This window comes from Pelophylax lessonae (assembly GCF_965119305.1).
Source record: "Pelophylax lessonae genome assembly, chromosome: 3".
Lineage (NCBI taxonomy): Eukaryota > Metazoa > Chordata > Amphibia > Anura > Ranidae > Pelophylax > Pelophylax lessonae.
Window position 1 is genome coordinate 291,317,518 of NC_138770.1, and position 13,922 is coordinate 291,331,439.

The 13,922-nt window shown below is 39.4% G+C and overlaps 1 pseudogene across 1 annotated transcript in view; it reads left to right on the top strand.

The window, feature by feature from the left end:
• LOC309551108 (putative cation-transporting ATPase 13A4) overlaps positions 1–13,670 on the top strand; it is a 143,829-nt pseudogene extending 130,159 nt beyond the window's left edge. Inside the window, exons 24-30 of the transcript XR_014226181.1 lie at positions 1,098–1,194; positions 2,556–2,628; positions 6,034–6,205; positions 8,092–8,246; positions 10,412–10,500; positions 11,032–11,112; positions 13,430–13,670. The product of XR_014226181.1 is annotated as a putative cation-transporting ATPase 13A4 (transcript). The remainder of the gene's footprint in view (positions 1–1,097; positions 1,195–2,555; positions 2,629–6,033; positions 6,206–8,091; positions 8,247–10,411; positions 10,501–11,031; positions 11,113–13,429) is intronic.
• The last annotated feature ends 252 nt before the right edge of the window (positions 13,671–13,922 follow it).

Here is a 13,922-nt window from a genome sequence, read left to right on the forward strand (position 1 = left end):
GCAGGATCGCATAGCCTCTGTCATGATCTAAGGGAGAATGACAGACGGCTGTGTTTACATCAGCCATATGCCTTTCTCCCTCTCCTGTGGGAGATCGCGAGTGGCCGGCGGACAGCGGAGCTGACGGTCACTCACGGGGGGATGTCAGGAAACGTGCGGGGGTTGGAGCGCGCCTCCGGCGGTGCACGCTCACCCCCTAGAGATTTTGTGGGCGAGTGACGTACCCCTACGTCACTTTGCTCAGGAGGGGCTGACCGCTGCCGTATATAGTCGTGTGGCGGTCGGCAAATGGTAATATAATGCACAGGCGCATGTTTCTCTGCTCCAAAAGACAATAAGGTGTGACCACCTTTCTCCTGTGCTTGGTATCCCAGCCCCTCTACCACACTCCTCACGAGACTCACACCTGGCTTCTCAGATGGCTTCTCAGATGGCTACGGTCTTGCTGCTAAAGAAAACAAAGAAAGGGCAGCGACCTAGCGCATTATCCTCAATAGCAGGCTTTATTTGTGTAACATTAAAAATGGCTACTCACAGACATAGATGAAAGTAAAACATATCAAGCTAAATTGCTCAAATGTCCGGGTCAGTCCATATAATCGTCCAAGACCGATGAGATGACGGCTGACGCGTTTCGAGGCCCAGCCTCTTCCTCAGAGCCACAGATGACGGCTGACGCATGTTTCTCTGCATCCCAATAAAACTATAAATCTATAAATCAGGATTCTACAAATTCAAATGCATCATATGAACTGGAACTCCTCTTGAATAATGCCTAATATTCATTCAGGTGACTTGGTTACACAGCACAACCTAGTTTTACTAGCAGGTACCACTGTGAATTAAAACTGGAGCTATACTGTGTCTCTCAAGAATCCTTATCAGCTAAGGAAGTTTTTTATACACAGAAGAGTCCCCAAGGGCAAAGATGGGCCTCCTGTTTGCTTCCTTTTTTAATTTGGCTCTATTAAACCAATGCATTTGTATAACTTTGACCACATGATTGACCATTTTCTAAATTCACACCTTTGCAAATACATTATTCACAAAGAGAAAAAAACTTCTGAAATAAATGGTGTCTATTCCTGATTGCACAGGGAAGGTCGAGCAGCTCTTGTGAGTTCGTTTGCTGTCTTCAAATATGTCACTCTATACGCCATGATACAGTTTATTTGTCTGCTCCTGCTCTACTGGGTAAGTAATTCTATAGTTATTGTCATGCATAGGCTAGAAATAAAGTTATATAATGGATTTATGATTAATAAATTGTGCTATATGTAGCACAATTCCCAGCCGTTTTGCTGGATATGGGTCCCCCTGGGTTACTGCTAACAACAACAGCACATTTAAGCATGTTTCTCCAAGTGTGAGCACTGAGACAATGACCACTCCAGTATCTTTAGGTTTTTGATTTATTTAGGAACTTGGATGGGAGAAGGGATGAGTGGGATACTCCTTTAACTCAACTATGCACAATTTGGCAGAGACACTTAAGAAGTACTGTTTGACGCTGGCTTAATGCCCGCCAACGCTGACTTGACACTGGTTAGCGCTGACCGAATGCCGGTTAACGCTGAACTATTCTTGCAACTGAGCTTCAACTAAAGAAATCTTCTCTTAGCTGCCTTAGGTACTCCTTCCTGAGTTAGCTACTTGTACACTTTTGCTGCACTGCTAAATGCTATAGGGCCCACACTGGCACCCCCTTTCACTCCCTTATCTGCAGGGGTTAACACTTGGCACCCCCTTTCTATGCCACAACTACTGGTTAGCTGGCTCCTGGTTCCCTTTGACCTTCTGGAGTGCCCCCCTCTCTTAGGCAGACCCGTGGGCAGATTTTGAGTACTCACAACACTGTTTTTCCTCGAAACATCTGCCCAGCAGCTCCACTCAGTCAGCAACACTCTGGATCCATTTCTGCAGCCCAGCTCAACCTCTGGTCCTTCAGGCCGACTGCCCAGGACAGGGGGACTCCCCAGACTCAACAGACTACACCTGGAAACACATGACAACCTAACTAACTGATCAGGCCCCCCTGATAAGTAGACAGGGCCACACATATACTTTTCCTAGCACCTACCTAGGAGGGTGCTACATATATAATATATACACATTGTATAAGCAGTGTGGCCAGCAAAAATATTTCCATGCTAGGAATCTTAAATTAGAATATCTATAGTGCTGCTAATGAAAATTCCTAAAGACAATATTAATTTTGTAAAGATGTGCTTTCATTGGGCCACAATGTAAAAGAGTGTCTATAAGCCCTTTAAAGAAAAGCTATTTTAGTACCGGAAAACAATTTATGTATATACTGTTCATGTGTGTTTATCTCTATGAGTAATGTTATAGTGAAGCTCTTTAATTCTGTTGTGGGACCTGGGAAAGTGTAGAAGCCTTTATCTGAATCTTAAGCACTTCCACCACTGTTTTTTTATTTATGTTTAAGTTTCTATTCTGTGCTTTGTGAATACCAGAAAATTAGAATGTGCTTTAAGTTTCTTCTCTCTTGCAGTAAAGAAAAAAAAATAACTTACAACTATTGTATTTTTTAGCAACTGAAGATAGTTGGCCTTTACCAGTACCTGATCCAAGATGTGGGAATTACAATATTAGTAAGCCTAACGAGTATGTTTTACATTTACAAAAAAGATTATCATGTTTCTTTGCTCATTTATAAGCAAGTATTGTATAAAGTAGTTGTCGTGTGACAATCTGCTGGTCATTTGGGAAACAAATGTTCTATATACTTTAAAGCACATTTTCGAGGAACAGGCACATATTAAAGTGGAAGTAAAGACTAATAAAAAACTGCTTTAAAATGTTACCGTTTGTAAAAAGAGTAGCCTATTAAACTTGGGTGCTATTGGGTGCTCCAGAAGCAACAGCTCCCCTGTTTCAGGGAGCACTCAACAATGGGGCTGAATTCACAGAACCGTGATGTCACCCTTTAGCTTTCATTGCTCCCCATGGTTGGTACTCCCTCCCATCTCCTGCAACAACCTTTTACTGACACAGCGGAGCCACTGGTTTGAAATTATGTGACCACGCCAAAGCTGAATAAAAAAGAAAGGAATTTTTTTCACTACTGTCTTTTATAAACAGTGTGCAGCGCAAGTAGGAAGAGGGGGCAGGCAACATTTACGCCTATACTTCCACTTTAAATTGGTCCTAAACCATATACATAATTATCTTAGTGCATTATAGTAAAAAATGTTTAGGTAGCAGTATTGGCCACTCACCCTACCCCACCACCATATTTACCTGAGTCATGTCTCGAGCCAGCACTGTGCCTGTCTGTAGGGGCTTTGCTGAGGAATCGGGAGCCATTGGTCCCCACTGCTTTCAGTTAAATCCTGTGACAAGAGAGTGAGGGTGGGGCAGAGTCACGCTGTCTGTGTTTATGGAATTGAACCCGCATGAGTGCCCCATAGCAAGTGACTTGCTATAGGGGCACTTAGAAGGGCGAACGAGCAAGGGACCAGAGAGAGGAGGCCACTCTGTAGAATTCCATTGCACAAAGCATGTAAGTATAACATGTTTGTTTAAAAATAAATAAAAAATAAGAGGATTTATAGGAGCACCTATATCTAGGAGGTGTATGCAAACCTAATATCACCAACTTTAAAGCAGCAAGTAATTACATATATTAAATGTATAATTCCCAACCCACAGGTTTGTTGTTCTCCTAAGAAAAGATTTGTAATTGTTTAGTCACTTAGCCATAGAATGGCAGGTGACATACTCTGATTCAGCAATTCAGCCTCCTAAGTTACATGTTACCACAATAATTTTGTTAATTGGAAAATAATAATCATTATCTGCAATTATTCATCATTACTGTCTAGAAAACAGACCCAGGAGGCAGAAAAGCTAAAACTGGAATGAACAGAATCATTTTCCATTTTAGTAATAGGTTTACTATTGTTGTATGAATCTATATTCACAAAACACAAAAGAAAACATTTTTTGATAGTTAATAGAATTATCTGTGTATACCAGATGTAATTATCTGTGTACCATGTATAAGTATTTTTGAGGCAATTAACGCTCTTCACACTGTCATTCAAACATACAAGGTACTACCTCTCCCCTGTAATGTAATACCTCTTTAAGGTAGCCAGCTGAACCCAGATGTCCTTTTTTCTGGCTACCTTGTATTCTATCAGAAAATAAGCAAATGCCATTCTATACTTTAAATGAACGTGAAAGCATTAGAGAAGAGTTATCTAAAGGAGAGCCACAGACAGAATCTGATATATGACTTTCCTAACACAATAACAAAAAAGTATCTATGCTCACATGCAAACATAATATATAAAAACTATTGCTAACATATGGTATATGTGGCCACATCCTTCTATTTTGTTTAGACCTCTACAACTGTTTTATTTCCAGATTTTTGTGATTTAGTAGGGTTCCATAATACCAGATGTATTGGATTCTTCGTCATACCCTTTCTGATTTTCGGAAGAATCACTGGGAAGAAAACTGTGAACTAATATCTTCTTTCCTAAGTATTTTATTACGTTTTCATGTAAATAAGGGTACAAAAGGAGAATCATAACAAAACAGTAACAAATCACTTAACGTATGGGGGGTCAGGCCTTCCATCGGGTTACATAAAGAGGAATGTAATGACAAAGTAATACAAGTGGATTCCAAATAGCCAACATTGTCTTGTAGTTGGTCCTCTCAGTCGACCCAAAGGACTGTTCCGAGGGGAGCACAATGCGGACTAATTACTGTATGTTGTCATGTTAAACATATAATCAAATAACAATTGCGAGATTTAACAAGATTTATATTTAGAGTAATCTAAGAGGTATCTAAATGAGGGTAACAACTAAGTCAAATTGTAAGTAACAAATTAATATCTTCTTTTCAGCTGAGATTACTTAACTTCAGGAACACTTAAGAAAAGCAAATTCAGTGGCACATGCAGGCAAACTGCTTATTGATACAAAAAAGCACCATAGGGGCATGTAAAGCTGCTTTCAGGATCAGCACAAAGTAGTCTAATGCAGGATCCCTCATTTATTTTTCTTTCATTTCCTTTTTGTGGCACAGCAAGACATTGCTTACAGTAGTGTCTATAGTGACTGTGCAGCTACTGCGTCCCTGTATATAATTATAGGCTTCATAATGCTTCAAAAGGTAGCTGACAGAGCAATCAATCGGTGTATACAGTGATGGCAGCACTACTCTAACTAGTAGAGTTCAGTCCTTTGAAAGTTCAGTCGAACCACTGGTGGCATTCTTTTCTGCTTTTAGCTTAGTGCGAGAATCCAGGTCTGCCCATTTAAATTTCTAGTTTGTCCACTAAATACCCAACCAAAACTTGATAATTAAAGTTAAACTCCAGGCAATCAATGAAATAAGCTGTTGAAATGCTTACGGTATACAGAAATTGTGTTAGCTGTAAAAAAATTGTATCTGTCCATCCATTCCAGAGATTTACATAGCCCTTCCAGATAATACAGCCAGTCTGGGAATCTAATTTTTTTCAAATGCAGTTCATTAACATAGCTAGTTCTCCTCTCAATCTTGGCCTGTGATTGGACAGTGAAGGAGCGGCAACAGTCTCATAAGGTTATCTCTCTGCTCCTAAAAATTCTGGGCACCTAATCAGCTCAGGTGCTGCCTTTCCCAGAGTGCTGCTGTACCTGATATTTCAAAATGCGCAGTATGTAAAGTAAACTTCAGGTATTTATACTGGTTGCATTGAAAATACATTTAATTATTTAAAAAAAATGCATAATTTTTCTGTTTGGACCTCAGCTTAAGCTTTAGGTAACATTTTCCTTTGGACACCAAAAACAAAATTTCTGTTCTTGAATCTTTCAATAAAGCTTAATAGCACTGTTATGTTTTCACTGCTTTCTTAATTCAATTAAACTTTTCTTGGCATACAATAAATTAGATCATATTACATTTGATATAAAGCATAGTTATAGTCTTCTGAACTTTTGATGATGTTTGATATGCATTAAGTGTGTTCTATGCGTTACCTAATATTTCTCTCTGTTACAGTGAGCTTATCACAAGCATATCCAAAATTGGCCCCGTACAGACCTCCAGCACAGCTGATCTCACCACCTCTCTTGCTATCAGTCATCTTTAATGTGCTTTTAAATACAGCTATCCAGACCTGTGGCTTTGTGTTGGTGCAACAACAACCATGGTACAGCACATCAAACTTTAGGTTTGTTCACATTAAGTTGTTGTAAATGATTAATTGCCTGTACTGAAGGTACCCCCAGTCACTATATTGGTCCTTACTTGTTACAAACTAAGAATCACCAATTAATGCTTACAATATCTACATGTAATAAGTGGAGGTTCTAGAGAACAGGGAACCTGTGTGACATACATTATTAGTTGAAGGTATACACCAATCACAATTGGAATTCAGGCCTTAAATTCCACCCAACCAGCACAGCCTACCCATTTGGTGCTTTAGATTTTTATGCAGGTACTTCCAGGATTAGACAGCTTTGCCTATGTTGCTATAACTTTCCCACTGTGAGCTGCAATGTCTGAGGGGGGGCATGCGAAATACAAATAATGTAAAATTTGTCTCAGTAAGGGAAGGTATAAGAAGATTTATAGCATGCATCACACAATAACTGGAATTGGGAGTTGTTTAGACTGTCATATATGAGCTTTTAGTTGACCTTTATCTACTGGGTACAGAAGCTTGTAGGTACACTACAGTGCAGTTTTTGGAATAGCTGTAAACAGTTAACGGGAACCTTTCAGCAAGAAGACGTAACACCGAATCCCTAAAACAAAGTTACATAGTCAGCCTGAGGGATTATCTACTTGAAATAGATTTAGGAATTACGTTTAGGAATTCTTGAGTCCCTTCAGTTACCTTGTTACTGTTGATCACCCACTCTAAGTCGGAGCCTCTATTCTTCTCATGATCCTATTCTCTACTAGGCTCTCTACTGTTCTCTCCCAAGTAACAAACATGTAAGGTAACATCCTGCACTAAATGTACTACACTCTGGTTCCGCCATACCCTTTACAGACAGTTTATTTACTAAAGCTAGAGAGGGCAAAATTAGTCACAATTATGCAGAGAAACTAATCAGGTCCAGGTTTTATTGCTAAAGCTTAATTAAACAAGCTGAGGTTAGAAGGTGATTGCTTTCTCTGCAGAATTTGTGACTGATTTTTTCCTCCCTAGCTTTAGTAAATAAACCCCACTGTGTCAGTCTCTAAAAAATCATGACGCAAGTCCTCTGCAATAAAAGAGTATCTCCTCTTTGGTGGCCTGTCTTCTGCCTTCCCACTATTTCAGGCTGCAGCTTCTGTTAGTTTCCTTAGCCTTTGACACTTCCAGAAGTGTCAAAGGCCTGTGTGCCCTGCCGCGCACTGTGGTTTCTTCCTCCAATCCTTATACCACTGGAGGATTCAGCAGCAATTTAGGGGGCGGAAGAAGGAACAACAGCACAAGGTGATGTAAACAGGCATCCAGCACTCCTAGAAGAGTGAAATTCTAAAGGATCTTACGAAGGGTTCAGGGAAGACACTAAAATCCTCATATGGTTCTTATTTTACATAAAACCCCAAAAAATGCTGGAGATCCATTTTAAAGGGTAAGCAGATTTCCAGGCAAAATATAGATGTGTTCACACTGAATTCTCACCAATTAAACAAATAACTTATAACCAAGAAATCTTTGATGTACTTATTATGTAATGTTTATATTCCTATTAAAGTGGACAGCCTACCATCCCCCATTATTTCAGTCACTCCTTCTGCTTATGACATGACCATCTCAATGCATATGGTTTTATTTAAGGGCTTTGTTAAATTTTGGAAATCTCTTAAAACCTGTTTTGTAAATCATAAGCAATTCTTTTGTAACCGGATTTTGTCCTGAAACATAATTCTCAGCAAACAGCCTACAGTGCCTCAATAAAATGCTAAATACCCTATTACACATAAGGAGTTTGCTTACAAACACCATGGTGTCTTTTATTAATAAAATAATGAACATATCTTGTGCAGACATATTTTATTATTGGAATTGAACAAACATATTTTATGAGGAATAACAATGCAATTTTAAAAATTTAGTGCTTGCACAGATGGGAACAGCACCATGCAAGAATTTTCTGAATTTCAAGACTATGAAACTACAACCTTGTGGCCAATAACCACAATCAGCTGTATAATTGTTGCATTCGTGTTCTCAAAAGGAAAACCATTCAGAAAACCAATATATACCAATTGTAAGTATTTTTATTTTCTCACTGCAACTCCAAAAGCACCTTTAAAATGTGTATACAACTGTAAGAAGTAGAATAGGAGGTATCACTCGAACCTTATATCTGAGCCTGAATAAAAGAGTTTTTTTTTTTTTAATTTTAGACTAGTTGCAATAAGTCAGTGCTTCTAGGAAGCTTACTGTGCACTTATAGTAGACTGTCAATCTCAGCATTTGTCCTTAAAGCCACCCTTATGCCAATCTGCAAACCAAAAGAAAGCAGCTATATGGGAATTAGAAGGTAAAAGCATATATCTTCTGCTGCCCACAATGCGGCATGCTACCATGTTTAAGAGGAATTGCCCCAGAAAAATTGATGGAAAGCGAACACCAAGACAGGACACAGTGGGTGTATAGAGGACAACAGGTGGATTGAGTGAGCACTGGGGGGGGGGGGGGAGGTAAACAGGAGGTTGACACTCTAGGAAGTGTTGATTTCCCAGGAGACTTTGTTTGACAATTCCTCTTTATTGGAGCACTGTTGGGCAGCGGGAGCAGGAGCCGTAAGTATTTACAATCTTCTTTACAGGAAACAGCGTTGGGGTCAATTTACCAAGAGTTAAATAACGACCAAAAAATTGCGGTAAAATAACCCTAGCAGTAAATCAGTTGTGAAAGTGCAATTCACTAACAATTTTTGCGTTAAATACCAAATGGGGTATTTGTTTGATTTAGTGGTAATTAAATAATTAAATAATGCAGTCATTTACTGCATTGAGCTGGTTGCTAAGGAGCTGACTGGGAAGCCAGCCACCGAGTCTTTAACAATGGATGACTCCTCAACTGTCAGCGGGTTCCCTGTTTGGGGACACTGTTTTTTTTATTTTTTTATTAATATTGTCAAAAAACTGTCTCTGTGTTTTTATTACTTTTTTGGTGAATGGGTAGGGGTAAAATGTACCCCATACTCATTCACATAGGGGGATGGGATCTGGGGTCCCCTTTGTTAAAGGGGGCTTCCAGATTCAGATAAGCCCTCTGCCCACAGACCCCCACAACCACCAGCTAGTTGTGGGGATGAGGCCCTTGTACACATGGGGACAAGGTACTTTAGGGCAGAGCCCCCCCCCCGCCTCAACGCACCCACCTCCCCAAGTTGGTTCAGAAAGGGGGTGCTAGCTCACACCCCCCTTTCCTGGACCTGCCGGGCTGCATGCTCAGATATAGATCTTGTATGGATTTTGAGGGTGACCCAATGCCTTTTTTTTTTTTTTTTATTTTGGCATGTAGTTCCCCTAAAATCCATACTAGACCCAAAGGGCATTGAGAGGGGACCCCACACTGTTTTTGTTTTTTTTCATCATTTTTAATAGTTGGCATGTTTTTTGTTCCCCGCTGACAGCTGATGAGTCATCAGTTGTTTAGAAGGCGGTGGCCGGCTTCCTGGCCAGCTCCTTAGCAACAAACTATTTGTAAAAAAAAAAAGCGTGGGGGGTCTCTTTGACCTCCACACTGTTTTTTTGACAAATACTGCATGTTATACCACCAGCAAAACCCTGGTGGTAAATTTTTTATCTGTTTTTTTACTCTCTTGTCCGTTTGTGAATTGGACTTAAGAGCTTTTTAAACAATATTTATCGCCACATTTTTCATTTTGCGGTTAATACTGCATAATCGTTTTTTTTGTGAATTGGACTTTTATATACTGCATGCATTCATTTATGCAAATGAGTCACATGACCGTATTATCACATCTGGTATTCGTTAGTGAATTGACCCCTTTTTTTCCAGATCAGGGTTGGAGTTATTTTAATAAAAAAAAAAAAACAAGAAAGTAAAGAAAGTAAAGGCAAGAACAGAACTTTGGTTTAAATATGCATTGAGGATATTGCTGATCTCCATCTGCCCATCTGAAATTATGTGATCCATAAAACAAAGCCCATTTTCTAGTATTTTAGATAAAAATTTAGAGAAGGAATTTTAAAGAGAGGCCACGGGGAAGGTTTTTGCACATTAGCTGACACACAGAAAGGTGAGGGAGAATAAAGAGAAGAATAAGAAACTAAAAACAGGGCACCATATGATGTGTATCTAACGAATGAGAAAGAAACGGAGAGGAGAAAAAAAATGAATACCACAACGCTGAATGTAATCTCTAGTTTAGTGTCTTTATCATTTTCTGATTTGCAGATATATTTTTCTGCCTGCTGCCTATACAGCTGGGTGTGTGTCTCTTCATACTCTTTGCTGACATTGAACGCTTATACACAGCATTACAAGTAAGTATTACCCTCCAGTATTATTTTAACCACTCATAAAATTGACACAAATAAATCTAGATAACACTTAGGCATAAGCAGTGAATTTTCAGCAAAATGTATGTCATGTTCATCCTATTTCATTGAAATGTTGCCACTCATCTCTAAATTAGTTAGAAATGTTTGTTACATGTCATGCAATAAAAATGAATTGCTTGTATCTGCAGTGTAAAATGCAGATTTGTCATCCAGATGTCAGTTTAGTTTAAATAATTTATCAGGCTTAAAACACCATATTTTACTTTTTCTTTAGGGAAAACAGGTAGTAAGAATTTGTTACTATGTTCATTTTGTATAGCATTCAGCAGATGGATAGAGCAGGTACAATACTGCTGTTGTAGAATTTTGGCAGATTACAAATGATTAATTTCAAGATTAATGCCAGTGCCAAACATTTGGCTTTTCTTGATGTTTAGAACTGTGCACAAAACAGGATTTTGCTTATAATTTTGCAAATGTATTTAATTATTGTTTTTTCTCCTTCTGTTTTAGCTTGTCTGCACCCCTTATATATGGAGAATCGCTATATTCATATTATTGCTCATATTCTTTCTTTTATCTTACACTGTTGAGGTAAGATGGTATACAAATAATTGATATTTTTGAGCTAAACAGGGGTAAAGACACAGTACTGATTTTTTCCTATGAAGTATAAAGCCTCATTTTTTTCAGAGTTTTCAATAGTGCGTCTAGATTTTTGATGTGTTCCAATTTAGGAGATTTTTTCACACATTATATAAAATTAATTTTAGACCACTTCCAAAATCTTTACAGTGTGGCTCTGCACCACACAAAACTATGCCTAGTACTATTCTACAATTCTCTAGCTCCCTTGTAACCTCTTCCCATGCTCACCTCTAGGACTTCTCCTGAGCCTCTCTCATCCTCTGGAATGCTCTACCCCAATCTGTCCGACTATCTCCTACTTTGTCCACTTTCAGACGATCCCTGAAAACACATCTCTTCAGAGAAACCTATCTGGCAACCACCTAACAACTGTACTTTTATTTTCTCCATCTGCACATCATCCACAGTTATTACCTCTTGTATTTCCCTCTTAGATTGTAAACTCCAACAAGCAGGGCCCTCTGATTCCTACTGTAAAAAAGTGTATTGTATTTGTACTGTTTTCCCTCAAGTTGTAAAGCACTGCGTAAACTGTGTGCGCTATATAAATCCTATATAATAATAATAGATACATACACAGTATCTCACAAAAGTGAGTACACCCCTCACATTTTTGTAAAAAAATGTTTATATCTTTTAATGTGACAACACTGAAGAAATGACACTTTGCTACAATGTAAAGTAGTGAGTGTACAGCTTGTATAACAGTGTAAATTTGCTGTCCCCTCAAAATAATTCAACACACAGCCATTAATGTCTAAACCGCTGGCAACAAAAGTGAGTACACCCCTAAGTGAAAATGTCCCAATTGAGCCCAAAGTGTCAATATTTTGTGGGGCCACCATTATTTTCCAGCACTGCCTTAACCCTCTTGGGCATAGAGTTCACCAGAGCTTCACAGGTTGCCACTGGAGTCCTCTTCCACCTTCCATTTGAGGATGCCCCACAGATGTTCAATAGGGTTTAGGTCTGGAGATATGCTTGACCAGCCCATCACCTTTACCCTTAGCTTTGTTAGCGAGGCAGTGGTCATCTTGGAGGTGTGTTTGGGGTTGTTATCATGTTGGAATAATGCCCTGCAGCCCATTCTTCAAAGGGAGGGGATCATGCTCTGCTGTGTGTCACAGTACATGTTAGCATTCATGGTTCCCTCGATGAACTGTAGCTCCCCAATTCCAGCAGCAGTCATGCAGCCCCAGACCATGACACTCCCACCACCATGCGTGACTGTAGGCAAGACACACTTGTCTTTGTACTCCTCACCTGGTTGCCGCCACTCTTGCTTGACACCACCTGAACCAAATAATTTTATTTTGGTCTCATCAGACCACAGGACAAGGTTCCAGTATCCATGTCCTTAGTCTGCCTGTCTTCAGCAAACTGTTTGCAGGCTTTCTTGTGCATCATCTTTAGAAGAGGCTTCCTTCTGGGACGACAGCCATGCAGACCAATTTGATGTATTTTGCGGTGTATGGTCTAAGCACTGACAGGCTGACCCCCTCCCTTCAACCTCTGCAGCAATGGTGGCACCACTCAAACATCTATTTCCCAAAGACAACCTCTGGATATGATGCTGAACACGTGTACTCAACCTCTTTGGTCGACCATGGCGAGGCCTGTTCTGAATGGAACCTGCAGCGTTAAACCGATGTATGGTCTTGACCACTGTGCTGCAGCTCAGTTTTAGGGTCTTGGCAATCTTTTTATAGCCTAGGCCATCTTTATGTAGAGCAACAATTCTTTTTTTCAGATCCTCAGAGAGTTCTTTGACATGAGGTGCCATGTTGAACTTCCAGTGACCAGTATGAGAGAATGAGAGCGAATTTCACACACCCACTCCCCATTCACACCTGAGACCTTGTAACACTAACGAGTCACATGACACTGGGAAGAGAAAAAGGCTAATTGGTCCAATTTGGACATTTTCACTTAGGGGTGTACTAACTTTTTTTGCCAGTGGTTTAGACATTAATGGCTGTGTGTTGAGTTATTTTGAGGGGACAGCAAATTTACACTGTTTACATTGTACCAAAGTGTAATTTCCTTACTGTTGTCACATGAAAAGATATAATGAAATATTTACAAAAATGTGAGAGATGTACTCACTTTCTTGAGATACTGTATATATATATATATATATAAAGATTATTTGTTTTACAGTTTGCTGCGTAAAACAAAAGAAATGACTTTAAGAAATCCAATTATCAAGTAGTACAAGTAAAAAAAAAAATAACAATAATTTTTTCCTTCATTTTTTTTTCAGGAAGCCATCATTGAAAATAGAAGACTTTGGCTGTTTTTAAAAAGAACATTTAAATATCAGTCCCATAGCAAGTACAGGGTATTATATAGAGCTCTTCAGAAAGATCCCAGCTGGCCTTCTGTAAATATCACACAATATGCTGAATCAGAATGTGAAGAGAACAGTGGTGCAGTCTACTGTAATCCATGCTACAAGAATGATGAAATGCATAGCTGATTGATGGATTGTGTGTTAAAGCGGTGGTAAAGTCTTTAGAAAAAAAAAAAAAGTTTCCACCTGCAAAGCAATATCACCGCATACTAGCACATTTTGAAAGACTTAAAACCAAGCGCTACAGCAGCTCTCGGTTACTGCTGCGGAGGCTTCCATCTTCACCTGTTCTTCCTTCCTTCTGGGTTCGGGGACTCTGGCCTTGTGATTGGTTGAGCCGCAATAATGTGGCCGCGGCACACAGCTCTGAAGGAACGGCATGGGTATGTGATTCCTTCAGAGC